This window comes from Pezoporus flaviventris, unplaced genomic scaffold (genome assembly GCF_033815535.1).
Source record: "Pezoporus flaviventris isolate CSIRO_AGI_PZ_B2104156 unplaced genomic scaffold, CSIRO_AGI_Pfla_v1 ptg000025l, whole genome shotgun sequence".
In the NCBI taxonomy this organism is placed as follows: Eukaryota; Metazoa; Chordata; class Aves; order Psittaciformes; family Psittacidae; genus Pezoporus; species Pezoporus flaviventris.
This window is the reverse complement of record NW_026892573.1, coordinates 33,314,712-33,341,699: the sequence shown is the minus strand read 5'-3', so window position 1 is coordinate 33,341,699 and position 26,988 is coordinate 33,314,712. Positions and strand designations below refer to the sequence as shown.

At 46.4% G+C, this 26,988-nt stretch overlaps 1 long non-coding RNA gene across 1 annotated transcript in view; it reads right to left on the bottom strand.

The window, feature by feature from the left end:
- Window positions 1-1,088: 1,088 nt before the first annotated feature.
- LOC133271728 (uncharacterized) overlaps window positions 1,089-26,988 on the bottom strand; it is a 38,280-nt gene continuing 12,380 nt past the window's right edge. The window contains exons 2-3 of the long non-coding RNA XR_009744225.1: window positions 3,319-3,420; window positions 1,089-1,741 (exon numbers count right to left, since the gene is read on the bottom strand). This is a non-coding gene — a long non-coding RNA (uncharacterized LOC133271728). The remainder of the gene's footprint in view (window positions 1,742-3,318; window positions 3,421-26,988) is intronic.

Here is a 26,988-nt window from a genome sequence, read left to right as displayed (position 1 = left end):
TGGAAATTGAATGTAAACGAAAGCGAAGGCAACTGGAAACCAGCCAGCAGAAAAGTGGTGGTGATCAGTCTGCGCTCCCCTTGTGAGCTGAAAACGCGCACTGCAAAGTGACACAGGGAATATTCCCCTTTAAACACTCGTTATTTCTGTGCTGTAATTGGTAGTTTAGGATAGTTTAGGAGGGATCTATTTAAACGAAAACCACTTTTGTCAAGAGATCTGCCCTTTGAAAGGATTCAAAACTTGGCTGAATTAGTCTCAAAACTGCTAATGAAAGAGCACCCCAGGTGCAGAGGAGCAAAAGCTGAGTGCAGAAACAAAGCGCGGTCAATCGTCCCAGAACAAATGCATCTGCTATAGATGGGAACAGGATCTTAAAAACCAAATAATAGGCTCATGTCACTCCTCTTGTCAGGTTGTAATTAAAGAGTGAGGTATTCGGTGTGAGGGGGGTCCCTGTGTCCCCTTTCATAGCCTGTGAGCGCTCACCGCTGGTTCTCGTGTGTTACGTTGCCGCATCGCAGGGCACAGCTCAGGCTGCTGAGTGTAAATCAGTGGCCCCGGCTGGTTGCTTGCAGTTAATCCCCTGCCACCCTCCGGCTCTCCTGGTGCTTGTGTGGTCTGTTCACATGTTGTTTGAAAGCAAAATAACACGGCATCGGGTGGGACAGACCCGGGGCTAACATCAAGGAGCCTGTCTCTGCCAACCTTGCTTTGTTCCAGCTAAGCTATTTATAAGGGTCAACGCCGATTTAGCTGGTGTCTTTTGAACTTGTTTGTTCAGTGTGGCTTCCAGGCCAAATTAAATCATTTGGGTCCATCAATTACGTTCCAAAGGATTTTTTGTGGAGCTTTTTTTTGTTGTTTGTTTGCTAGTGTTTGCCTCCAAAAGAAAACATGAAAGGGGCAGAAAAAGGTGTAAAAGGAAGAAATTGCCATTAGACATGAATGGGGCTGGAAGAATGCCTGATATTACAAGCAAAGATAGAAAAAAACACCCTATCCTTGAAGGCCAAACCCAGCTGCCAGAGAATTTATTGGATTTCCCCTTCCAAACAAAAGGATTGACTTCAATGACATTCCTCCAGCCCTGATTTGTGTCAGCAGCGTTACATGTGAAGTGCATTTGACAGAGGATATTTTGATGGGAAACCTCCACACACACACACACCTTTTCTGTGTTACAGCCTGAGAAAGGAGGGGCATATAGGAAACACTGGGATGGATTCTCCAAGAGCAGCTTAACGTGGGTCTGGAAGAAAGGCTCATCTATGGGAGACCAAGCGCAGGGTGAGACAGCACCTTTAATTCCAAGATAAGGGCATAAAAAAGAAACTTGGAGGGGTTCTCCAGGGAGATTTCAGTTTTCATCAGTCATCCTCCTCTGGACAATGGTATTCCTGTGGGACAGGTTTGCCTTTGGTGGAAGCAGGTTTATGGCCTATCCAGGCTGAACTTTGGTTCCTCCTTTCGTTTGTGCTTGTTTGGAGCAAGAGCAAATTGTTGGCAAATCAATTGCAAATATGGGAAGTCATCAGTAATTCTGGGAAGTGCAGAGGTCTGGTGGGTGATGGGGAAGGTTTGAGCACAAGCCTTGCAGGGGCAGTGTCAGCAGCAGATGATAACCTCCTGGCATGGACCTCGTGCTGTGTCTCTTCAATCAACACCTCTGGCCATCGCTTGTAAGATGTGACCCCCATAGCAGCAACCCTGTTAGACAAAAATGCCCCTTTGGCAGGCACTGGATGCGTAGATAAGACAAAGAAAAGTTCAAAGTCAAGTGGGATATCCTCAGCATTCAATCAATTAATCAGCTGTGAATACCGATAAAAGGTGATGCACCCTTCTCCCCACACTGAGATATTTTGGGTCTCAGTTTCTCTGCATGAACTTGTAGCTGGAAATGGCTCCTTCCATTCCCTACAAGTTGTTATTCACTAAAGACTTCCTGATGGAATGATTTTCAACCCAGGTTTTAACCTGAGTCTATCATGACCCTACCTAAGCAAGCTGGCAAAATGCAGTGCCCATGGGCACTGAGCATCCTCTGCTCTGCACATAATACAGTCATTTCCCATCTGCATCTTGAACTGGTCTGGATGGGTGCTTCTTTGAAGTGCAGGACTGGTCCTAGTGAACCTCCTCTTGTTCACAATGCCATACCCCCCCGAGTGATTGCATGTTTAGGGTGCTCCCTGGGCTTTAACCAGAACTCCAGAGCTTCCAAAGGTGGCACACATCATAGAATCACTGCATCATATAACTGTATGGGTTGGAAGGGACCTTGAAGCTCATCCAGCTCCTTTAGAAACCTAGCAGGTTTCTAATATCCAATCTAAATCTCCCTTGTTTAAGTTTAAACCCATAGCCCCTTGTCCTGTCCCTACAGACCCTTGTCCCAAGCCCCTCTCCAGCTTTCCTGCAGCCCCTTCAGGCACTGGAGCTGCTCTCAGGTCTCCCCTTCAGGAGCCTTCTCTTCTCCAGGCTGACCCAGCCCAGCTCTCTCAGCCTGACTCCAGAGCAGAGCTGCTCCAGCCCTCGCAGCAGCTCCATGGCCTCCTCTGGCTTCGCTCCAACAGCTCCACGTCCCTCTTGTGCTGCTGCCCCAGAGCTGGATCAGGGCTGCAGGGGGGTTCTCCCCTTCACGCAGCAGAGGGGCAGGATCCCCTCCCTGAGCTGCTGGCCAAAATCCCAAAGATCTCACTCTTTGGGGAGAGAAAAGATATTTCCCTCCCTCTTTATATTAGGATGGTTTGGGCCAAAGAATGGTACCAAAACTTTTGAAATCAGGCTTGAAAGCGTGAGGCAAAGCACAAGGTCTGAGATGACTGGAAACACTGCAGACCCAGGTGATGGGATGCCTGGCTGCCCAACTTCAAATTCCCAGGAAATTCCTAGGAAATTCCCAGCATCTCAGCATCTACTGCCAAGGGACCAGAGCCCAGTGATTTAGCTGGGCATGATAACAAGATGGTCTAAGAGGTTGTATATGTGATGCTCTTCATTAAATGCTATCCTTATGCCTGCTTTGGTCTGCATGAAAACTTGATTGCATGAATATCCCTGCTGAAAGCGAGGTGTGAGGTCACACGTGTCTTCCGGGTGTTTTGCTGTATGAAAAGAAATCTTTGCTGTGGTGTGAGATGTTTATGAGGTGATATCTATGCCTGGGAGACATGAAGAGAGGAAGAAAGCCAAAGTTCAAGTGCACAGGTAAATAGCCTTCAAAAACTCACCAAATTCACCTTCAAGACATTAAGTCACTAATATAACACCCCAAGTTCCCGATGTATTTGCTATTTAAGTTTCTAAACTCACTTCTGTATTTTAATCATGGTGGATGCAGGGACAGGAGCATCATTATTGCCACAACGGTATAAGGAGATCAGAAAACGCAGTAGCCAAACTGCTGGAGGATGACTGCAAGCAAGAAGGAAGAGAGGGAAAAGGTGAGGATGGAAATACACATTTTGTGTCTGAAGTCAGGTAACTGGCTTCTATCTAAGAGAAAACAGGGATAAGACATGGTTATTGATCTACAGGGAAAAGGAAGGAAAGGAAAAGAACACAGGAGCATCACCAACAAATAAAAGCTACTGGCTGTGAGATGAGATAATATCATCTGGGGGATTTGGGTATGAGCAGCATCTGCTTTGTATTGAGTTTCACTTTCACCAGTGTCCTCACTGGAGATGGTTAGAAAAGTTGTCTTTCCAGTCATAAGAGTGTGTGTTGGAGTCAGCACTCAATGGGTTCAATGGGTGTCAGGCCAAACGCAAGGCTCAGATTTACAAGTGATTCCCATTGCCTTGCAGAGGGTGGACAGCTGGGAAGGAGGTGCTGCTTTGGCTGCAGAATGGATGCAGGATGCTCTGATCTGCACACCATGATGTGGGAGTCAGGAGCTCCTGATTGCTCTGACAGTTCCCTGTTCAGCCGTGGATGTGTCGATGAAGCACGAATGTTCAAAGATGGCAGCTTAAGAGGTAGGACCCCCCCAATGACATAGCTTAAACTTCAAAGGAGCTGAGTAACCAGCAGGTTTCATTTGTAATGAAATAAAAGGAACTAAGTACCCCAGAGCATTTCCAAGGATTTGTTTAGCTTTCTTTACCTTTTCTGCATCAGTTTCACAGAATCCCAGACTGGTTTGGGCTGGAAGGGACCTTGAAGCTTCCACTAGAGCAGCTTGCTCCAAGCCCCTGTGTCCAACCTGGCCTTGAACACTGCCAGGGATGGGGCAGCCACAGCTTCTCTGGGCACCCTGTGCCAGTGCCTCAGCACCCTCACAGGGAAGAGCTTCTGCCTAAGAGCTCAGCTCAGTCTCCCCTCGGGCAGGTTAAAGCCATTCCCCTTGGCCTGTACGTACAGGTCCTTGTCCCAAGCCCCTCTCCAGCTTTCCTGCAGCCCCTTTAGGCACTGGAGCTGCTCTCAGGTCTCCCCTTCAGGAGCCTTCTCTTCTCCAGGCTGCCCCAGCCCAGCTCTCTCAGCCTGGCTCCAGAGCAGAGCTGCTCCAGCCCTCGCAGCATCTCCATGGCCTCCTCTGGACTCGCTCCAACAGCTCCAAGTCCTTCTTCTGTTTGGGGCCCCAGAGCTGAATGTAGGACAGTTACGCTTGTCTCTCCCATGGGATCACAGTGAAGAGTTACACAGGAGATCTTAAGAAAGGGGTTACTTTTTTGGCTTGCATTTATGGACCAAAAGGGAAACTTCTAGTTCAGGCAGTGATGACCTACAGCTCATGACTGCAAAGACAAGCAATCCTGTCTTGAGTGGTGCAAGCCATGATGAGAAGGAGCTCCCATAGGGGTGTCTCATGCAGGATGAGGGCAATGGAGAAGGTATTGTTTTACTTGAGCACCCATTCGTGGCTTAAAACACATGACTTGATTTGTCACACTTCATTTTGCAGCTGGGACAGATGAAAAGTGACATGAACAGTTCAGAAAGATGAAAGGTAACTTGGTTTGCTGCCATAAACTCAGAGTGCAATTCAGTGGTCGTAGTAGTAGCAGTAGTAGTAGTAGTAGTAGTAGTAGTAGTAGTAGTAGTAGTAGTAGTAGTAGTAGTATGGAAGGGTTAACCCTGAGACATGGATGGCCATTATCTTAAGACTCTTGGGTCCTGATGTATTAGGGTTTTGAGGTGTTTAACAATGTCTAAGGTTAACCTATGGCTCTTGATGTAGTCAGAGCCTTTCCAGCAGTGGAAGAAACAGCCCTTTGGCTGGATGTCAGCTTGAGAAGCCCTGTGTTTCGTCTGCCGTTGACTGGAGGGAGAAAATGAAGGCATAGCAAGACAGTAGCTGTGCTGCATCCTCTGGGGCTGCTGACCCCCAGCCAGCCTGACAGAACACTGCAGAGGTTTGTCCATTGATCATCTCGCTTTTCCTGCTGAGAAATGGAGAGGAATGATTTTTCTCCCTGACTTTTGCCTCTCCAGAAAGCCATTTGCAATGAGCTCAATGGGCAAAATGCCACAAACAATCACTCAGACCCCAGAATAAGCCACCAGGTTAAGTGAGAAATCCCCTTGTAGATGAATGGCTGAGGGGCAATGCAATTAACCAAAGTCCCTTCTTCAGTTTAAGGACTGAGCTATTTGGTGGTGGGTTGGGTTAAAATCTCCCTCTGCCTGCTTCTAGCTCTTGGTACCTTTATGGGGTGGTGTTTGATGGGAGGGTGAAAGGTTTTGCTTACAAAAATGGCATGAAGGAGTGGCTTTCCCATGTTAGAACACCTGGTTGTGTGAAGTGGGAGACAGGCTACACCATGTCCTCTTTGGTCTCCTGCTGTGTGGCATGGAGAGCTGAGTTGAGAGGCTGATGGACATGTTCCTCTCCCTTTCCTTCTTGGGAAGAAATTCCTTTCTGCCTTGTGTTCCTATATCCTAAAACCTCATTGGTAACTCCATGTCCAGCATGTAGCGATAGGACAAGAGGGAATGGGTTCAAACTAAAACAGGGGAAGTTCAGGTTGGATATAAGGAAGAAATTGTTCCCTGATGGTGCTGAGGTGCTGGCACAGGGTGCCCAAAGAAGTGGTGAATGCTCCATCCCTGGCAGTGTTCAAGGAAAGGCTGGACAGAGCCTTGGGTGCCATGGTTTAGTGTGAGGTGTCCCTGCCCATGGCAGGGGGTTGGAACTGGATGTTCTTAAGGTCCTTTCCAACCCAAACCTTTCTATGGTTCTATGTTTCTATGTGAGACAGAAATGTCTCAGGACGTGGGTTGGGAAACATGGTGGGACAGTGTCTTCTTCTTGGCCACGGCTGGGGGATACAGCATGTCTGGATGGGGACCCGCAAGGCAGCACATCAGTGTCACTGTTCTTCATGTAGCCCAGGTCTTTGGTGGTCTATACAAGAACTGGATACCTCTGGGCTCAGCTTTTCTGTGATTTCAACCTCAACCTGACTGCAGAGTGTTGAGAGTTCGGGGTACCTTTGGGGTAAAAGAGGACAGGGCCCTGTCTGAATGCCTGCTGTTACTTTCACCACCCAGAGAAAGCTCTGGGTTATGGTAGGGAGAAGGCCAAGTCTCCTTCAAATCACAAGAGGGAGAATTTGGCAGCCTCTTCCCTTCATGCTCTCCCAGATGTTTGACTTCATCACAGAGACACCGTCCTGGTTTGGCAGCTCCTGCTCAGGGAAATCCTTGTGGAGCTGGGAAAAGCGGGATTGAAGGATGTGAAGTAGTATAGGGTAGAGCTCAAACAGGTTTAGGGGGAAGGAGTATGGGTTAGAAAAGCACTGAAACTCCTGCATATTGATCTCAACCTTCCTGCTCTGAGCAATGAATATGGCTCCTGGAGTCCATCAGCTGCATGGCTCGCCTTGGACTGACCTTGTGGGAGTTTTTGGGTAAATGGGCAAAGGCAATAGCATCCACTTGTCCAAACAGAGGCACACGTCCTTCTGGGTGACACTTGAGGTGCTCATTCCTGGGAAAACAGAAGGTAGGAGTTGCTTCCAGGATGGACTGTAGTGATAGGACAAGGGGTAATGGGTTAAAACTGAAACAGGGAAAGTTTAGATTGGATCTAAGGAAGGAGTTCTTTACTGTGAGGGTGCTGAGGCACTGGAATGGGTTGCCCAGGGAGGTTGTGAATGTTCCATCCCTGGCGGTGTTCAAGGCCAGGTTGGACAGAGCCTTGGGTGCCATGGTTTAGTGTGGGGTGTCCCTGGCCATGGCAGGGGGATTGGAACTGGATGATCTTAAGGTCCTTTCCAACCCAAACTATTCAATAATTCTATGGGTGAAAGCAGGTCCCATTATGGAACCTTATAGATTGTATAGGGGCACCTGTATGTTCAACAAGGAGATTGTCAGCGGATGGCAGAGTGGGCTGAGAGCAGGGTTTGAAACCTGGGATCACCATGGGTGAGAAGGATGCCATCCGAAGAGGACATAGGCATGGAGGGAGGAAGATGGGAGTCAGTGCCAGAGGTAGAGCCTGGCTGTGCTCTAGGAGGTGCAGAGGTGCTTTGTGAGGACAGCTTTGGGTGAAGACCTTATGTCCATTGTGGGAAGGGACTGGTAACGTCCTGTTCAAAGACTGCAGTTTCGAAAGTGGAGAACACTAATACAGGAAACTTCTTTTTTACCATTTGACTCCCATCTGCACAACGAATCACTTCCCAGAACCATGATGCTGAAGATCCTACCACAAGAAGGGAGGCAGAGCTTTAATTTCTTTCTTTGTCTAATATTGGAAATCCATTTGGTCTGCATCTGAGGGCTCTCAGCTGACCGCACTTCCATGATCACATCCCACAATGCTGCGCTCAAAATAGGTCATGAGCATTTGGGCCATGTTGAGAAACCATTTAGCCATGCGCTATGGTTCTTCCTTGGTCAAGGGCATGCTCAAATATAGGTTTATGTACATCCCTGTCTCAAACTGATGCATTATGTGCTATGTGTTGGTAAATGCAAACAGGGAGCGGAGTTAATGCCAGAATCTATTTGACCTTTCCTTTTTATTTCCTTTGCAATTTTATTTCCCTCTTTCATAAAAGCCCATTTTGCTTTGCTCTATGTGATTAAATCCACCCAGGTCAAGCAAATGGTAACCACCAAGATGACAGCTGCTGAAACCATTCATTCATCCATCCCATCCCATCCCATCCCATCCCATCCCATCCCATCCCATCCCATCCCATCCCATCCCATCCCATCCCATCCCACCACATCCCAAATACACATGCACAAGCTGACATAAGGCCCCCCCAGTCCAGCTGGGAGATGTAGTAATGTAACAAGGGGACAGAATGAAATCACCCCCTCATCCAAACAAGCAGCAAGAAGGGACATGGGGTTTTAGGGGGTGTGCATTGGGTTTTGGGGGTTTTGATTATCTTTCCCTCCTTGCTGCAACAATTCAAAGCCAGGAGAGAGATTTCAAGCAAAACCCCACCAAACCAAACCCAAACCAACAACTAAACCCACCGGTTTCAAGGTGGGTTAACAACGTGCAAAGCTCCAGCTAGAACATGTGTTATTAGCAATAAAAAAGTCCTTTATTTGTCTCTCTGGGGAATTTCTTTCACACTCGCTCTTAAAAAAACCTATCTTTATTTGTTTCCCTTCTCTCTCTCTCTCACAACCAGATCACTTAAATAAAACAAGGTTTTATATTCATTCCAGGCAGGGATTCCTGCCAAAATCTGTGCCTCCTTTTTCTCCCCCCACTCCTTTCCGTATATACAGACCAGCGCTGAAAACACAGCAAAATCTGAAGCCTATGAGGTGACAGATGAACAACATGTAGAGGCAAATTATCCAAATGGTGCTGCAAAGGAATGGCTTTTACTGGCAAAAGGGAACATATTTTTGCAAAGGTTAAAGGAATTTTTCTGTTTCTGTTGGATTTTTCCAAGGCTGGAAATTTCAGTTTCAGGACAAAACTGAGATCCTGCTTTTTTGCTGTTCCAGAAAATTCTTTCCCTTGATTTGTTGCTTTGTTTGTTTGGGGGTTTTATCAAGAGAGGGGATCTCTGGCTTGGCTTGTTTTATGTGCAGAAACCTCATTTGTGTGATTGCGGCTGCCAGACATGCGATAGGGATTGGCACCACTGACAGGAGGGTGAGGGCACTGTTGGCTGCAAACTCTACCCACAGCTTTGCTTCCCAGGGCCACCTCGCAGTCCTGGTTGTTTTAAACTGCCCCACATAGCGTCATGGAATGGTTTGGGTTGGAAAGGACCTTAAGGTCATCCAGTTCCAACCCCCTGCCATAGGCAAGGGACACATCACACTAGACCATAGGTAGGTTTTCCTGCTTCTGTTCACATACGTGAACTTCTACATGGTCCAACAGTGACCAACATGCCTGTCACATTCATCTCTTAGCCTGTGCAATTAAAAGCTCATCTTTTCAGGCTCAGAGAAGCAGATGAACCATCACAGGGGGAGGAAATGCAGGACCACCATCAGGTCAACCCTGATGTTGTTTGTTACTCCCATAAAGAGGAGGATGAGCCCATGTTCCTGCTGCGACACTCATGGTCCTGATATGAAACCCATAGTCCTTATGTGAAACCACTCAGACCATAGGTTTTACTGAAGCCCAGGTAGACAACATCATTCCCTCATCCGCTAAGTGGGTCACCTTGTCCTAGAAGATCAGGTTAGTCAAGCAGGACCTTCTTTCATAAACTCATGGTGACTGGGCTTGATCACCTGGTTGCCTTGTACATGCCACATGATGGCACTCAAGATGTTCTGCTCCGTAACTTCAATGTTACCAAGGTCAACTGTCAGGGCTGTAGTTCCTCAGAGGAAGACAGAAATGTTTATGTAGGTAGACTCATATGTACTGTGTATATGTGGCAGTGCTGGATGTGGGGACCATGGGGACATGGAATTACAGCAGTCTCATCCTTATCAGGCTACCAGATTCAGCAGCTCTTACTCTAAGCTGGTACTGCAGTGTTCATAGCGGAATGAAGATGTAAAGCTGGTGACCTTCAAGAGCAAAGTACAATGTTAGATGGGATGCTACCAGCTAAATATTTGTTCTCTTGTGCAAATGAAAGGGACCAGTGAAAGAAAAGGCACCTATACCTGTGCATCCCCTGCCCAGATCTGTTATCGTGCTTTTTAGCATCTATGGAACTGGCATTGGATGTCACTGGAAGACTCCGAGTTCAGCAGGCTTCACATCAGCTCAAGTTTGCAAAACATCCATATGGATGGGTCCTAGCAGGAACTTCAGGCCAATGCAGCGTTATAAATATTAAATGATACAGATAACTTCTGCCAGCTCCTGTCACAGCACATAGGATTGAAATATCCACAGCAGAAAGTTAGTTCATGTTGCAGCAAACTCTATTTGATGTAAGTGGACTGGACATTCATGCTGAAGCTTGAATTATATTGTTTGCCAGGGACTTGGATCGAAGGAAGTACCAAAGTGCCAAAAATGATGGTTTATGGGCTATTTCTGGTCTCCTCTGAGACTGTAGTCATAAAAGAAAATGGCACTCAGATGACAGGAAGTATAAGAGAAAACTGAAAGTTGAATGACTTAAATCAATTTAAACTCAGAGGAGAGCAAGAGAGGGTGCTGATTGCTAGCAAGGGTGTGTTGACGTAGAAGCAGTTGTGCGTGGTGCCACTTGGGTAATAGCCAAGGTCTGGTCTAAAGCTGTAGATAAGAGCAAAAGGGATGATCTGAAGGCAGACCATCTCAGAGAAAGGATCACAACTCTGCTGGATTAGCAAAGCATGGGAGGAATGAAACACTGGAAGAGGCAATACTAAATGTTCATGACCTCTGCTCAGCTGACTCGGAGGGAACGTAAAACGCCCAAAGGAATTGTGATTGTGATCTTAAAATGCATGGAGAATTTTACTGCAGAAAACTAGGAAGAGTTGGAAGAGTTTGCAATTTCAATCCATCGTTGTTAAGCCTCAGTAGGCTTAAAGGGCAGCACAGGCCAACGTGGGGCCTGAAAGGAAGGTGAAGATTAGCATAGGAAGAATAATTTGGAGGTCTCTGAAAAGAAGCAGAAGCAAGTTCAAACGATAATTCAATAAACAAATAAAGGGATACACCAGGGAAGGAGCAGAAACACATGAAGAAGGAAATAATACTGTGTTACACAGACCACGAAGGGAAACACATTGCTTAAGAGTGCTTTAAGATGAGTGAAGGCAGATGGATAGGTCCTCTCAGTGTAGGGGGAACCTGAACTGGTTTCAGGGGTCTCCTTACAAAGGGCTGAGTTTGCAAAGGAAGGACTGAAGAATGATACCCCTTCAGGGTCATGTACTAGGGATACCCCAGAAGGCATGTTCGTCAGGATCATGAGTTTGGAAAGCCCCATATCTCCCCATTGCTTATATATAGGCTGTTAGATGTCAGCAGGTGACCTTTGTGGATGCACCAAAACCACTGGGTAGCTCTCAGCACACAGTGTTTGGGCCATAAGGACTGGAGAAGGTCACTGGGAGCTGTGGTGCTCCAATACTTCTCTTCACAAAGACTCTCCTGGTCAAGAAGCAACCACTTTGTGCTTATGTCAAGTGCCCACAGTAGCTACTCTATCTCTCCCCTCTTCAACCGGACAGGGGAGAGAGGAGACAATGAAAGGCCTGTGGGTCAAAATAAAGGGCATGGAGAGATCATTCACTAATTTCCATCATGGAAAACTGGGGAATTTAGGGGAAATGAGTTTCATTTATTGCCAATCACATCAGAATAGGACAATGACAAGTAAAGCTTTTAACCAAAGCTTAAAACACTTTCCTCCACCCCTCCCTTCTTCCCAGACTCAGCTTCACTCCTGAATTCTACACCTCCTCCCACCCAATAGCAATGGGGTTTGTGGTCAGTTCATCACACATCTCTGCTTCTCCTTCCTCCTCAAGGGAGGACTCCTCAGTCTTCCTCTGCTCCAGTGTGGGGTCATTCCCACAGGATACAGTCCTCCACTCTTTCCCCTTCCTAAACATGTTCTCCCATAGGCGTTGCAGCCATCACTGATGGCGTTGGCCAGATGTGGGTCCATCTCACATTGGCTCTATTGGACATGGGGGAAGCTTCTAGCAGCTTCTCACAGAACCCACCCTTGTAATGACTTGCTACCAAAACCTCACTACACAAACCCAACAGAACTGGTCCTCAGACATTACCTCATCTCAAAGCTGCCTTGTTCATGAGGAAAGGTCTGCCTAGGCAAGAGTGAGGCACTTCTGGGGCTTGCAGTTCTGATTATATCGGGTTCAGGACTGATTCTGGTTGTCTGAAGATCTGGGGTTTTCAACAAAGGTAGTGTGAGCCTTTGTGGTCGTTTCTGTCAAATCTGTTGTCTGTCAAGCAAATTGGAAAAGGGTGCAGAGGAGAAAGAGGATGAGTGAAGAAGTGGAAGAGAGGAGAAATTATTTCCTCTTTCTGGGGGCATTATTCTGATAGTCACTTTTGAAGTAACTCAGACTGGAAGAGAAAGGTTTCATATCTCTGGTTCAGCTTTGCTCCTTTCCATCTGAGGAACAGGAAAGGTGCTGGTGAGCAAGAATGGGGAGATGACTTGTTTGAGCTTTGCAGGCTTTTCTTTATTGAACAGCAAATAAGTAGGATCATCACCAGACCAGGTTTAAACCTCTCACTACAAAGCATTTTCTTCATTACCTGCTCTTTTCAGGCCTGCAGGGCATTTCTCCAAGCCTCAGGAGTGAGGTTTTATCCCAACAGACTTTAGTCATATAGCAGGCAAATGTGTTGACTTGCACTACTAAACATAGACAGACAAAAATCATCCCATTTGGAGATGAACCCATCACCCAAAAAGGAGCTGGAAAACTTACGTAGTGTAGATGTCCAACTTCTAGAGGTGGTTGGAGTTAGCAGAGAATTTATGATGCTGAAAAAACAAGATAAAATGGAAATATCATATAGTGAGAAATTCAACTACTCAATCTGCTTAGCCATCAAGAGACTAACTGAAGTGTGACTTGATTTCCATGTAAGGCATCTTGTAGAGTAGAACAGAAGTGGGCTCTCATGCAGTGGAGAAAGAGCAAAGCTAATGTGAGCATGTCTCATAGACAAGGCATGACAAATTCAGATTATAAAGCATGGACGTGTGGAAGTCAGTGCAATTAGTGCTGGAAAAAGACACCAAAGGAAGTGGAAGATGTGTCTTGTGTCTTTGAAAACAGACAGGTTTCTTTACTGAGGATGAGCTGCAGTCAAACACAAATTGCTGGGCTTAATATACAGATAACTGGGTACCATTAAAAAGCCTACAATATACAGGTCAGATGAGCTAATATTCCCTCCTGGAGTTACACTATGATCTAAAACTGTTTATTAATCAAAAACTGGTTTGTCTGCAGGCTTTTTGGCATGTTTCTGGATTCAGATTGTAGTCAAAAGCATGTGGATTTGATTACAATTGCTGAAAGGATCCAGAACCAGATAGAGGCTTCTTTTTTTAATTTCTAAGAGCATGCATCACACAACAGAGAAACCTTCTCCTTTTGGTCCAAAATATAGAATATCCCACACCCTCCAAATATTCTTTTTCTTTTCAAATCTACCAAGCACAGTGCTCAATCTGGAAAATGATTTTAGCTGTTCTCAGTATGTTTTTATGTGTGGATTCAATGCTATTCTGGAGTATTCCTAAAGCCCATGATGAGCAAGTGGAGAGATGTCCTGAAATACAATCTTGCATTTAAAGAGAATAAAGAGCTTAATTTCTGGAGAAATGAGACTTAAATGAGAAGCAAGGAGTGATTTAAAAGATTCTCTGTCAATAGGAGATCTCCTGGAGGCATCATCAATGCAACTGGTTGTAGGAATCACTCATCACAAATGGAAATGGATGTCTAAGCAGTCCAAATGCCAGAGGTACAAAATCAGTCTGGAGTCAGTTGATGCTCCGTAGAAACCAGAAGACAAAGCAAAAGCAAGATGTGTCTTGTCCCAGAAGCACCTCCTGAATCTCGTGTTGATTTCATTACTTCCTAGGGTGGGCTCATGGCTTTTTGGATGGCTGTGCTGGACAGTACTGGCAGGTGATGACACACACAAGCACCTTAAAATACAGGAGGAACAAGAAGAGAAAGGAAATGTGTGCTGTCCTTGGATACAAAACATTGTCTTTTGTCTCAGGTCTCAGAAAGCTCCAAGATATTGGTCCTTGATGCACAGGAATGCTATAGCAGCTACTTGTGGATGTTAAGAAAATATATTAGCTGTAAAGATGGTTTGGACTAGGAGTGGAGAAGGGAGAGGCATCTTTTCAAACATTTAGCAGTGTGTAGATCCCCAGTGCTTTCAAGTTCAGTCCCTCACTTCCCATCACTTCAGAGCCGCAGATGAAAGAGCAGTGCTTGGCTGTTATGTGATATTTGCTTTACAAAAACAGAAAAAGGGCTTCAAACTGAATTTTGACTGGTGGAGGGGGCAGGCAATGAGGGACCTGCTTCTAACATGGGTTATTCAATACCTACTGAAAACAAGGTCTCCAGAAAGGCTTCTGATGTAGATACCCAGAGCCAGCTTGATGCTTTGGAAATATGAGATTTGCAGGGTAAAAATCAATCCTCACCTCTACCTGTTGACATGGTGTTGCTTTAATGCTTTAATGAACGCTTGGAGGACACCAGCTGTAGATGAATTGAGGGGGATTTAAGAACTCCTGTCATGTCCCTCAACATCCATCCAGCTAACCCCATCCTTTCAAGTAAAAGGAATCATTTTCACTCCATCAGGCTAGCAACACGAAAACAAGGAAACAAAGGAGGACAGCTCCATCCATCCTTTGGCAGAATCAGTAGTTTCAGCCACTTCCAAAGCTGCTTCGATGCAGTCTTTTCCACCCACAGTGCCACCAATAGTTTTCCATGCAGGGAGGCTTCATTCTCTACCATTTTGAATAGATCAGTTCAGATCCAACCTGAAAGAGCTTTGCAGACAGTTTTTGAGTTAAAGCTTCACAAAATACCCATTGCACCCACTGTTGGTCATCAAAATCTCTGAGCACCCCTAACCCCAGGGGAAAACAGGAAGATCATTTAGCGTTCAGTCCTTTGGAAAAGCACAATTTTAAAGTCATTTGCTTGTGTTGGGGCTATAAAAACACACACACCCCCTCCAAGGCCATGCAAGGCAGTATTTCCCCTCCTCAGAAAGGTCTGTAGGTGCTGAACAATTGTGGCCCAAGCCTGGGGTCAGTTAGCTTAGTCGGTAGATACCTGGCTCCCAACCAGAAAACACAAAGTGGATGTAAATGGTACTTCCTGTAGTCAAGGCAATTTCCAGATGGAGAGAGGAAAAAGGAGTGAATAGAGTGAGGTATAGTGTCAGCTGTGATGGAGAATGAACTCAGATAAGTTAAACTTCAAACTGGCCTTCCTGTGCTAGTGATTCGTTGTGATCTTTCTGAGCCAGCCCCATCACACCAGAAGCTTTTCAAGCGGTTTCTTAGCACACGGCGCATTCTGCTTCTCTTTCATCTTAAAAGAATCCAGTCATTATTCCAATGAATTCCAAGGAAACCTCTTAACTAATTAACGTTCAGCTCTGGTAGGTGAAAGACGAGCAGGGGCTGGGGATCAGGCCGACCACTTTGCGGTGGTCCCAGTGGTTTGGGGTTTGTGCAGTTTGTTTTGCTTGCCCAAGATCTTGCGTTTTGACATATTGCTTCAATCCAGCATTTTATGACACCTTTGCTGGAGGGCCAAAGGCCACATTCCTTCTATCTATCCTGCATGCAATTTTCATTCTCTTGTCTTCAATGCATTATAGGAATTTTTCTTTCTCTCTTTTCCTTTCTTTGTTATTTTCCACCCTCCTCCAGGATATTGTGGGTTATTACCTCAATCCGTTTTCAGCTGAGGAAGGTTTGAGGTAATGACCTGAAACTTCCTGGAAAAGATCCCAAAAAGCCCCAAATGGAAACCACATGCAACATATTAGGGACCCTCATTGCATAAAGAAACATTAGTTCAAGTAACGAGAATGTACATTGATCAGCTACTTATGTACCAGCTGGTACGAGGCATGTATGAACAGTGATGCACAAGAACTGGGTGGGGGAATTAGTTGATCTGCTAAGTTATAGCAAAAAAGGTGTAAAATATATATTCTCTTTTAGGAAATACTTCCCTTAATCACCATCCCTTGAAGCTGGGTCGGGAATCTGACTCTTTGTGGTAGCAAAAACCTGGAAGAGATCCACAGAACCTGCGTGACGCCAAATGCTGTTGGGTTATGAACCCGCGGAGCCCCACTGATGCTTGCTTGATGCTGCAGTATCAATGAGGAAATGCCTGAGAACATTTTATTGCTACCACAGGGAGAAAAGAGTTTTCTTTTTCTCTGTGCCCAGTTAAAACAATTTCCTTTTTCATCAGTGACAAGAAAATGCGTTGTCTCCCCCTTCGCCCCCCGGCAATCCTATAGTTCTACAGGGACAAGCAAGAGGGGATCGTGAAAAAATAGCAGTCTTGGCCCACCTCCAGGAAGGCATTTCAGCTCTTGATTTCCACTGAAGCCAAATGCACTCATGGAAGCAAAGGCGAGTTAATACTGAGTGGCTCTGGGCCTTTGGCATTGCAGAGCCATCTCGTCATCTAATGTAAATCTCACCCTGCTCTATCATGGGAACATGACGAGTGCTTTTTTGGAGTATTGTTTTAGTTATCCCAGATGATGTAATTCAGCTCAGAGCCCAGTGGTATCCATTCTTCTTCCAAACTAGGGACAGCAACCTGCCACAGAAAGGTGCAAAGTATCAAGAGACCTGGAGGAGCAAGAGCAATTTGGGTGCTTTAGTCCAGTATCACCCATCACACCTGAACAGGTGAGCTTTGTCAATTGATCCACTATCTTCTAAACAACACTGATCCAGAGCCCTCCAGCATCCCAAAGCAAGGTAGAAGAAGCAGCCACCATCAAAACTGTCAAGGAGCACAGCAAGAAGGATGCTTATGGTGGGGGAAAGGACCTTCCTTTCCTCTCTTTCCCTTCCAATGAAGCCAAACTAGATAATGTAAGTTAATGAGAGAAGAACCAGGACTTTTGAAGCATGAAGTCCAGAAAGTTGCCAACTCTTATGACTTCATTGTGCAGGTCAAGATGTTTATGACTTTTTCTTCAAGCTCCAGTTCCAGGAGCTGAGCATCTGGGCTTCCATTTCTCTGTCCCTTGTGCCTAAGTGTGCCAAAACCAGGGAGTCAAAGGAAAAGAACACAGAGTCCATTCATGATTTCTAAGCCAGCCTCAGAATTTATGAGCCTGCTGCTTCAAATTCATCATTTCTGCATGATTGGCAGGGATGCAATGGAATATAAGGAGCAGCTGAGAGGAAGAAGAGGAAAAGGTTAGGTGTTTGACCTGGCTGCCCACGGTGGGATGGGATGGGCAATGATTTATAGTGATTCTTCTGCACCTCAGTGTAATATCCAAATTTGCCTGTCAAAGGTATAACGCCAAGCTTGAAATTGAAAGAGTTTGATAACACTTTCAGGAAAATTTGGAATATCATTCCACTTCTATTTCATTCAGTCTGCAATTTCCATCTCATTTTCTTTGCCTCCTGCCCACCAGAGGTTTTGCAACAGGTCTTTGCCCCAGGCATGGCTTTTTTGCACATTAAGAAGCACAAAAGAAGTGGAGAACAAAAAGCAACCTCATTTCTTCTCGTTTTCACAGGTTTCCAAAGAGAAGAGGTTTGCCATCTGGGTGGAAACCTGACCAAACATCACAGGAGAGGTTGGGCCCATCAGCCAAGCTGAACAGCTGTGGGGAAGCTACAGGAAAACCAAATCACTCCACTGGAATAATTTATAGTGGCTGGCTTGAGGGGGTAATAACAGAAAGAAACTCAGCTCTTTCATCTGCTGTTGCAGCATGAGGTCCTGTGCCAGACATTTGCAAAGCACCATTTTCAAGCTGTGATGGGAGCTTCACCTGGGATGTTGTGTAAGAATCAGCTACTAAGAGAAATGGCACCTCTGTGGTATCTCAGGGCCTCACAGACCATCCCTTCACCATGTCCTGTGGGTGAAGTCCTATTAATCATCCTGTTTTATGTCCCAGATGGTCAGTGCCCAACTAAAGGCATTTTTGGCTGGTCCTTGACTTGTGGTGGTCATGTTTTTGTTGGGTGAAAGTCACACAGCCAAAAGCACTGTCCTGATATACTGCTATTGCAGTCTGGGACAGAGACATCTCAGACCATCTCACCTCCTCTCTACCACGAGGAATGCAATCCATGGGACTTAGAAAGATCTTTCATCACTTGGATCCTCCTGAATCTGAATGCCTATAGATTACCATTTGGGTGACAGACCTCCTCCACCTGAAAATACCCTGCCAGATCATAACCCCCTTGCTTTTGGTTCTCAAGGATAGAGCCTCCCTTCTCTCTTAGCTAGGTGCATGCTCAGATGATTGCACTGCATTTACTATTACGGCATTTACCATTAATCAGTGGTAATTTACCTCTGTAGAACTGAGGTATCAGTAAATGCTGGCAATTAGCAGTGAAAGCACTTTAATCAAATCAATCAAGGAAATAAATAGCAGGGAGAACAGAGATAAATCAGGTCTGCTGAGAAACCACTTCCAATTTGACAGGGTTATACTCAGACATGTTCAATAAAAGCCCACTTAACTTTCAAAACAAAACAAAATCAGACCAGTATTATTCATGCAGTCCAAGAAGTGCTGGTAGAAAGGGAACCTTGGAGGTTTCTCATCCATACAACTATGAAAGCAACAAAGAAATCTATTGCCTGTTGTATTTGCCACTATGGAAAATGATTTGGCTTTACTCATCTTTATCAGCCTGGAGAAGAGAAGCTGTGTGGAGACCCTGTAGCATCCTTCCAGTATCTGAAGGGGGCCTACAAGGGTGGTGGAGACGGACTCTACATCAGGGACTGGAGTGATAGGACAAGGGGTGATGGGTTTAAACTTAAACAGAGGCAATTTAGGTTGGATATAAGGAAGAAATTCTTTGATGTGAGAGTGGTAAGACACTGGCACAGGGTGCCCAGGGAAGCTGTGGCTGCCCCATCCCTGGCAGTTGGACACAGGGGCTCGGAGCAAGCTGCTCTAGTGCAAGGGGTCCCTGCCCGTGGCAGGGGATTGGAACTGGATGAGCTTTAAGGTCCCTTCCAACCCAAACCAGTCTGGGATTCCGTGACCTTTAGAATTATCCCTCAAGCAGCTGGAGGCTGCTTTTAGATCCCCCTTGAAGAAGCCCACCTTCCTCAAGCTCTCCTTGTAGGTCTTGCACTGACCATGTTGGTAGCTTCACAGGGCTTTGTGGCTCTGGTTTAAATCTCATCTGGAAGGAAGGTGGGCCGAGATAGGGGCAACGCAAGGAAATGAGAAAGCGCTTTCCCTTGCAGGAGTCTTAGCCCAGCTTTGGGGCCTCAAGGAATTTGCACGTCTCTGAAAAGATGCTGGTTAAGTGTAAGAGTGGATTTACTGGGTAGGCTGGGAAAATCCATCATCTTTTCCCTCTTAGCACCGCTCCATCTATCACACATGCAATGCTACGAGATGAGGAGTCAGACTGCTGCCCTTCTTTATATTACAGCTCCCCATAGCCCTGGAGCACTTGAACCCAAATTCAGAGGTCTCTCAGACTGTTCCTTGGCAATGGAGCGTAACACACAGCGTGTAGTTTGTTCTGCCTTTCCATTACAAACCTCTTTTAAGCTGTGTGTGACTTTGCCATTCATCTTGACATTTCCTATGCCTCAGGCTGGTTTCTTGGTGTGAAACTTTCACAAACCCCATCCTTCAGCTTGTGAACATTAAGTGGCTTTGCCAATATCTCTTTGTTTTACCTTGGTTTTACTCCAACAGGGTCAGATTCTCAGCTGGTATCTGCAGTTCATGACTGCTATGTACCCAGCCAGCTGCTCCCGCTGTCTATGCAAACTGCAAACTGTGCAGAAAGCATTATTTCTTCTTACTGTTCATTCTTATTTAGGCATGAGCCCTTTGTTTCTTTTGTGGGTCAAGGCTTGCCTGGGCCATGGTTGCAGAAAACTCAGGTCCATGTGGTGTGATGCCAAGCCTGAGAGCTAGGGAGCATCACGTGTCATTGTCTGACCCAGGTTTGGCACAAACAGTGACAAGACAATGCTGATGCTTGGATATTTCTGCATGATGCTCCACCACGCGTGTCAGAGACAGCAAAGAGCCCGATCTGGATGACTTCTGCACAAGTGCACCTCTGGTTTTAGGGCTTTGATTTGTAATTTTCATTTAAAGAAGTGCCTTGTTTTTTCTCCCAGAAGTAATGTCTTTGTGTAATGTCTTTGCCAAGAGCTGAGCCCTCATCCCAGGTACCATGGACTCCCAGACACCAGACAAGATGGTCATTGCAAGAGAAGACCTGGCTCACTCACCAAACCCAGACCTCCACGTGGCTCCCCTGATGCCAGGATTAGGACTTGCACATGAGTGACAGAGGTGTCTAAATGACAGTATGTCAGTTAACTTTACAGTTTGCCTTTCCCAAGCAGCTTTCCCTTTCTTTTTCTTCCCTCCATCACCCCAGATGAGATATTTCTGCTCTGGTTTGTGCAGCCAAAACCCCATTCATCTTCTTTTCAAATAGCTGTGTGTCATCTGTTAAAAATAATCTTGTCAAGGCCTGTGCAGGGCTTGAAAAATGTGCTAATATTAAGCAGATTTCCCTATTAAAATCCCTGTATCCCATGCAAGGTCAGGAAGTTCAGTTCACACACTCCAGGAAAGACAAATAACAGCATTAATGACTGGACCTGGTAAAGAATTAACTGCAGTTGAGTAAGTTTCTAAGGCAGTCATGGGGTCAGGGCTGTAAATGTGTTCATTACCCACATGGGGTAGTCACCCGGCTAAGCCCTGCTCACTGAGTGGTTGTATCATTGTGATGTGCATTGTAGGTCTGTGAACCTGAAAGGAAATCAGGTTTCTGCTGCCTGTGGTGGCTTCTTGTGGCCTCTCACAACACAGGGCTCAGGGAATTTGTGTGTCTGGGGACACATTTTGGCTACCCCAGTGACAAGGCAGAGATTGAGGAGCCTCAGCTGAGGCCCCTCATGGAGGGTCTGAGAGCTCCTGTGAAAACCCTTCATGTTCATGAAGTGGTTCATTACTGTCCTCTTAAGTTCTTTAAAATGCTGGTTGCATCTTGGGGTACGGCTGGAAAACACAGGAAACCTGGAACTATCATAGAATGGTTTGTGTTGGAAGGATGTTAAAGCTCATCCAGTTCCAATCCACTGCCATGGCTCCAAGCCCCGTCTAACCTGGCCTTGATGCCCCATCCAACCTGACCTTGGAGTATCCCCAGTTTGCCACACATAGGTGTCTCTTGGTGCCTGTTTCTTATCTTCTCTTTGCACCTCTCTTATCTGCTTGTGGGGACTCTGGACCTGCCTCTTGCTTTATGTCAGTGTTGGAGAGTCCCACTTGCCAACATCTGACCATATGGGTCCTGTGTATGGAGGAGATGCTCTGGAAGGGATGGAGTACCACGAAGTCTATCCCATCTGTATCACAGAGACGTGCAATGCTCAGTGTCCCCAGTTTCCCCTCTATTTCTCCACTGTTCCAAGGCTGCCCAGTGCTTCCTGGGATCAGTGACCATACAAACACATCCCAGTCCCCCTGAAGAGGGCTCGGGCACCCAGTCCCACTGCTGGCAGCACCATGCAAACCATCATTGTAGCTGCCTGTTACTGCAGCTCAGTGCTGCCAAGAGCCATCTGCAGGATTGGCTCTGCCTCCAGTACCAGATTCACCTAGAAAGTCCTGCCAAGATTTCAGGGGGTTTTCTGGTGGAAGGGGTGGTGCATTCATTGGTTTTGTTCAGAAAACCTGGTCTGTGCCATAGTTGGAGCACGTTCTGGTTTTGATGCTATCTTAGCTGTTGCTATCCAGTATCTGAAGGGGGCCTGTAAGGATGCTGGGGAGGGACTCTTCGTTAGGGACTGTAGGGGTAGGACAAGGGGTGATGGGTTCAGACTGAAACAGGGGAAGTTTAGATCGGATATAAGGAAGAAGTTCTTTACTGTGAGGGTGCTGAGGCACTGGAATGGGTTGCCCAGGGAAGTTGTGAATGCTCCATCCCTAGTGGTGTTCAAGGCCAGGTTGGACAGAGCCTTGGGTGCCATGGTTTAGTGTGAGGTGTCCCTGCCCATGGCAGGTGGCTGGAACTGGATGATCTTAAGGTCCTTTCCAACCCCAACTGTTCTATGATTCTATGGTTCTATCCTGCTTCATGGTGCAATTTTTCAGGTGCTTCAACAGTTACTGTACACCCCAGGTAGCCCAATTGCAAGTCCTTGCTTTGGAATCCTTTGTGCTCCAAGAATGATAAAGAAAAATCATTTTGAGAAAGCAAGGTGTAGAAATGTGCTGCCAAATCCTCTTCCTCATCCTCAAAATCCCTCTAAATAAAACACCAATACAACAGAGAGCTTTGTGATTTCTACCGAAAGACCACAACCGTGCCACAGGAAAGGGATTTAGTCCTTTTCTAATCCACATTTACAGATTGGTTTGATCTTTTCCCCTAGCTGCATCAACCTATTCAATAATCAGATGCCTACTAAGGATCACAGCACCATCTGGCTAACATCTATTCTTAGAGAGGCACTCGATCTTGATTTAGGGACTTCACACAATAAAGGACTCAGCACATCTTTAGATAAGCCACCCAAAGGGTTCTTTATGCTTCTTGTGAAAAGGGAAATATGTCTTATCACCCATCTGAATTGGTCTGGTCTCTGCTTCCAGTTGTGGCACCTGGTGACACTTCTGCTGGCTTTGCAGCTTCCACTGGAGCATACAGAGGACACAATGGAGCCGAGCACTCGTTTTGGTAATGCATTTTCATGTAGAAAAAGCACACAGAGGGATTTGGGGTCCTTATGTGCACTGAAACCTTATCAAGCCTCAATGGAAGCGAGAATCATAGAATCATAGAGTGGTTTGGATTAAAAAACACCTTAAGCTCATCCAGTTCCAACCCATGCCACGGGCAGGGACACCTTGCACTAGAGCAGCTTGCTCCAAGCCCTGTCCAACCTGGCCTTGACATGTTTGTCTCTTCCCCACTACATCAGCGCTATGGTCAAGGGGATGCACTGGGAGATTTCCCCCACCTTGTCTCCTGCGTGCTGCAAGATGGGGACAAAAAGTCCTGTTCATCCTGAAGCAAGGTCCTAAGCATGGCTGATGGGTGAAGAAAAGCACTTCCCATCCCTCCAGCATCAGGAGTTTGGTCATGGAGTGGAGAAACATCCTGCCATTCTCCTGCCTGCACCAGGGTCTCAGCTCTGGCTGCTGGGCTGCAAAGCAAGTGCCAAGTAAGTGTCTCATGAGGTAATGATTTCCCAGCCCGTTTCCATCCTGATCTAGACCTCAGTTTCTGTGCAAGGATCATACCCCTGTGATTAAGTCTTTTGGAGGTTATTTTTGCTGATAAGCACTTAGGACACACAGAACCTTTTAAAAGCACCCAGATAAACAGGAGGAAAATCAAAACCAAGCTACAACTTAAACAGAAAATATTGCAATGAGATCAGCAGGGAGAGCAGGCTCCAAGATTTAGATCTCTGGAGACTGCAGCCAAGGCACTGAATCTACCAACAACTTAAAGAGAAATGGAAAAAGCCGTATGCATTCTGTGTGCTTTAGTTATTTCTAGAGGAGGTGGGCAAATGTGCACGTGTATCTCCAAGTGTAAGCAGGGAGAAAAACTTAACAGCAAAAGTACACACACAGCAGGTTAATCCATCTGCTCTGGGTTTGCCAGTGAAAAAGATGATGATAACTTCACCAGAGAGGCCATTGCAAGGTTGCTGTGCACTAATGCTCTGCCTTATCCCCCCAGTCTGTGCTTCTGCTCCCCTGGGACTCATGCTCCAGAGAGCCTCTGGGCTCTGCCTTGAAAGCTGAAGCTGTTAAATCCCTCCCTGGAGGAGCCTGGATGCTTGCAGGCACTTTCAGCCCGAGATGGACATGTAACACTAACCAGAGCAGCGCTCTTGATACCGAACTGGCTGCTGCTTTTCCAGCCCCTCACTCCTAATCTGTATCAGGAGCATTTGTCCTCACTGCGGGACCATTCATTGCCACCAAAATTCCTTTATCAGTGCGGCAGGGGCTGAAAGCATCTCTACTGCATGTGCAGAGCCTCATGGAAACCAGCTGATGCTGCATTTGATAGCTAAGTTTAGACTCCACTGCAGCTGATTTGGGTTAAAGGGAATTCGTGATTTAGAGCCAGGCACTTCACATTGCAGATGGGAGGTCTGCTCATCTTCCTACGTGAGGATCATAGGATCAGAGAATAAGGTTTGGGTTGGAGGGGATGTTCAAGCTCACCCACGGGCAGGGACCCCTTCCACTAGAGCAGCTTGCTCCAAGCCCCTGTGTCCAACCTGGCCTTGAACACTGCCAGGGATGGGGCAGCCACAGCTTCTCTGGGCACCCCCTGCCAGTGCCTCAGCACCCTCACAGGGAAGAGCTTCTGCCTAAGAGCTCAGCTCAGTCTCCCCTCGGGCAGGTTAAAGCCATTATCTCTTGTCCTATCACAACAGGCCTGCTAAAAAAGTCTGCCCCTACAAGCTGTGTAACTTAGGTGCTCAGCCTTGGGGTGACTTCAAATCCATCTTTTGCTGCATCAGTGCCTTCTTACTTAATGCACATCACATCCTTCCTGTAGCATTTTGAGATCTCTCCATGGAGGTCATCATGCTTTCCCTTTACATGGGACCAGGGATCTGCAAAGGCATAGGATGAAGCAAAGAGAGAAGAAAAGCTCCTGCGCAGCACCAGCAAACAGGGCAAACATCCAACAGCAGAAATACAACCCCCTGCTACAAAAACAGGAACTAAGAGAGTAAGTGAGAGGAATAACTCCTGAAGTTTCCTCTCTGCTGAGAGAGAGGGGCAATAAATGGTTTCGGACCCGTTCTGCAGAACGAGCCATTATGTCTGTTCTGTCAGGTCTCACCTGTTGTTGCTCCTTATATTTCCCCTCCCCAAGACTAGTCAGGGGTTTGCATCGAGGTAATATAGCAGCTTTTGTTCAAGAACCAGACGAGTTACCCCGTCTTGTAAGCAGGACGTTGTCGTAAGTGAGCAAACATCTGTTAAATCGAGCTGTGCTGAGTGAGAGGGTGGTGGGGTTTTTCCTTTTAAAGGTAAAAAACACAATAGGAAATGGATTTCTCAAGTGGTGTAAGTGGTGGGATAGACTCAGCTGAAGGCAGGGGACCGTTTGGGTGATTATCATGGTTTCACCCTAGCTAGCAACTAAGCCCCACGCAGCTCTCCTCCTGCATCAGGACAGGGGAGAGAACTGGAAGAGGAAAGGTGAGGAACGTTGTGGGCTGAGATAAAGATGGTTTAATAGGTAAAGCAAACCTTCATTGGGTTTGCTTCAATCACTTCAAGGGATTCATCCGACACTTCCCATGTCAGGTGGGTGTTCAGACGAACACCATCACTCCCAAAATCCCCCTTCCTTCTTCGTCCTCCAGTTCTATATGCTCTGTGTGATGCCCTATGGTGTGGGATATCCCTTGGGTCTGCTGGGCTCAGTTGTCCTGGCTGTGCCCTCTCTCAGCTACTTGTGCATCCCCAGCCTCCTCACTGGTGGGATGAGGAGCACAAAAGGCCTTGATTCTGTGTAAGCACTGCGCAGCAATAACTAAACCATCCCTGTGTGATCAACACTGTTTCCAGCACAAACCCAAAACACAGCCCTGTAATAGCTGCTATGAAGAAAATTAACTCTACCCCAGCCAAAACCAGCACAGGGATTTACAATTTGCAATGCACTTCAGTTAAGAACAGGGGAGAAAAAGTGTTTAAGTGATCTCTTCTTGTACTGGGTTGTACTTTGCTCCTGCAGGAACACCCTCATTATAGCTCAGCTCTTTACACCACAGACAACAAGAGTTGTTGGAAAGAGATGTTTTTCAGGTCAGCTCAATTGGAGATGTAATACTCTTCTGATGGTTCTGAGTTTTACAGCCATGAAGTCCCTAAAGCTCTCGGTGAGGTTCTTAGCTGGTGAAGCTCAATAGAGCCCTCAGGATTACAGCACACCTTTCCATGCTTTGCATCAGCTGAAAAACGCTCACCCCTGAATGCTTAAAAAGAGCAATTCTGAATCATGGAGTCCCAGATTGGTTTGGGTTGGAAGGGACCTCAAAGCTCATCCAGTTCCAACCCCTGCCACGGGCAAGGACCCCTTCCACTAGAGCAGCTTGCTCCAAGCCCCTGTGTCCAACCTGGCCTTGAACACTGCCAGGGATGGGGCAGCCACAGCTTCTCTGGGCACCCTGTGCCAGCGCCTCAGCACCCTCACAGGGAAGAGCTTCTGCCTAAGAGCTCAGCTCAGTCTCCCCTGGGGCAGGTTAAAGCCATTCCCCTTGGCCTGGCCCTACAGGCCCTTGTAAAGTTATGCATATTCTATATATATATGTGTGCATATTTATACATATATGTCTATATAAAATTAAATCTCTGCAATGCATTCCTATGGACCTCAATAACAAAGCTACTGATTTCATAGGCAGCCTAGTAGTGTGAAAGTTCTACCTCTGCTTTAGTGCTGTTCCCAGAAAGCTGTTCTGTATTTTCCATAGCTAAACCTCTGTCAGGTCTTCCCTGGGTTCCTGGTGCAGCATCAAGCAGTGGAACTGCAATTCAACAACCAGCTTGTGCTACAGAAAACCTTGCACAAACTTTGCCCTACAAAAAAAAAAACCTCCAACAATTTCTCATCTTATCTTGCCAAAATCTAAAGTTTCCTAACGCTGCTTTAGGAGCAAGAAATCTGGTAGATACTGTTTGAATCTCACCTACAGGAAAGGGGGCGGTGGGGAGGGCTGATGGCTTTGACCTTGTTTCTTGTCCAAGTCTTTGCTTTCATTCTGCAATGAGGAAGTCCCATTGGAGAGCAGAACCCACCCAGCCCCCAGGCTCTGGCAGAAAATAATTAG